The 1,954-nt window shown below is 52.4% G+C and overlaps 1 non-coding gene across 1 annotated transcript in view; it reads left to right on the top strand.

Annotated features, from left to right (window-relative positions):
* Window positions 1-1,948: 1,948 nt before the first annotated feature.
* The window catches only part of LOC145762842 (small subunit ribosomal RNA), a 1,810-nt gene continuing 1,804 nt past the window's right edge, over window positions 1,949-1,954 (top strand). The window contains exon 1 of the ribosomal RNA XR_014288052.1: window positions 1,949-1,954. This exon is cut by the window's right edge and continues 1,804 nt beyond it. This is a non-coding gene — a ribosomal RNA (small subunit ribosomal RNA).

Here is a 1,954-nt window from a genome sequence, read left to right as displayed (position 1 = left end):
TAACTGGCTTGTGGCAGCCAAGCGTTCATAGCGACGTTGCTTTTTGATCCTTCGATGTCGGCTCTTCCTATCATTGTGAAGCAGAATTCACCAAGCGTTGGATTGTTCACCCACTAATAGGGAACGTGAGCTGGGTTTAGACCGTCGTGAGACAGGTTAGTTTTACCCTACTGATAAAGGGTTGTTGCGATAGTAATTCTGCTCAGTACGAGAGGAACCGCAGATTCAGACATTTGGTTCATGTGCTTGGCTGATAAGCCAATGGTGCGAAGCTACCATCTGGGGGATTATGACTGAACGCCTCTAAGTCAGAATCCCGCCTAGGAAGCGACGATAAAGTTGTGTCTTGCCGTCGAGAGGCAAAGTTAGGCGGCCACCGGGCCGCTGGCAATGCCGGATACTTGTCTAACACGGGCGCGGCAAGCGTCGCCCCGAAACGGGTAAAGCTTTCTGCTCGAGTGGCGGGGTGCTAAATCATTTGCAAACGACCTAGATGAAGATCGCGGTGTCGTAATCACTAGAGCAGTATTCTCACTGCGATTTGTTGAGAGTAAGCCGCAAGATCTATCGATTTGTCCGCGAACGGGCGGGCGCACGGCGACTTCGACCTCTGGTCGGAGTTGCTTTTTTTTTCCACTTTTTTTTCAAAGTACTTGGTATTTTTTACGGCGACTTCGACTTCAGGTCGGAGTTGCTTTTTTTTTCAACTTTTTTCTGGGGTACTTCGTTTGTTTTACTGCGACTCTGACCTCAGGTCGGAGGCCATTCGAAGAATTGTCGAGTACCGTTCGAGCTTGAATAACACAAGTCCGGCGACTTTCGAAAATCGCCCGGGCAAAGGCGCACGACATCGGCCGACGCCCGATAAACAATTTCCCGCACAGAAACGCACGTTTTGGAAAATTGTCGAAATTCGACATGTTTGCTACCTTTGTCGCGAGACCAGCCCACCGGCGCGCGCGTAAAAAACACAAGTCCGGCGACTTTCGAAAATCGCCCGGACAAAGACGCACGACATCGGCCGACGCCCGATGAACAATTTCCCGCACAGAAACGCACGTTTTGGAAAATTGTCGAAATTCGACATGTTTGCTACCTTTGTCGCGAGACCAGCCCACCGGCGCGCGCGTAAAAAACACAAGTCCGGCGACTTTCGAAAATCGCCCGGACAAAGACGCACGACATCGGCCGACGCCCGATGAACAATTTCCCGCACAGAAACGCACGTTTTGGAAAATTGTCGAAATTCGACATGTTTGCTACCTTTGTCGCGAGACCAGCCCACCGGCGCGCGCGTAAAAAACACAAGTCCGGCGACTTTCGAAAATCGCCCGGACAAAGACGCACGACATCGGCCGACGCCCGATGAACAATTTCCCGCACAGAAACGCACGTTTTGGAAAATTGTCGAAATTCGACAAGTTTGCTACCTTTGTCGCGAGACCAGCTTCCCTGTATACTATGAGGGAAGACGTCGTTGTGGCGAAATGAGCAAATTGGCGATGCGGTTGTCGGTTGAAGGTATTTGGTGACAAAACGATGTGGTGTCGTGCAGGCGATGTGCGCTTTTGGGCAGACTTGATGCTGACCCGCGAAGGCGTCGTAGCTAGCAGCGAGGCTCTGAACGTTGGACGGAAAAAATTAAGTAGCAAATACGAGTTTGTGTTTCGGCGCGCGACCACGGCCTCGGGCCGTAGTTGCGGTGGCCGGTGCGCACGCAAGTGATAGTTTTCTCGGTTCGCTTTTGTTGGGCGTTCCTGGTGTTGTATGCAAACGCAGCCCGCGCGCGGCTTCGCCCGAAAGGGCGTCTGGCCGGTGTCGACGGCGTCCAGATCGCGGCTTACGCCGGGTTTGAGGAGCTAAGCAAAAATAGTGATTGAGTAATACAGTGCGATACCGCGACGGGGAAAGCGAAAGACTCCGTTCGCGTATTTTGTCGGCCGATAGTTACCTG

This window comes from Corella eumyota, unplaced genomic scaffold (genome assembly GCF_963082875.1).
Source record: "Corella eumyota unplaced genomic scaffold, kaCorEumy4.1 scaffold_286, whole genome shotgun sequence".
NCBI classification, from domain to species: domain Eukaryota; kingdom Metazoa; phylum Chordata; class Ascidiacea; order Phlebobranchia; family Corellidae; genus Corella; species Corella eumyota.
This window is presented reverse-complemented; position numbering and strand designations above follow the sequence as displayed.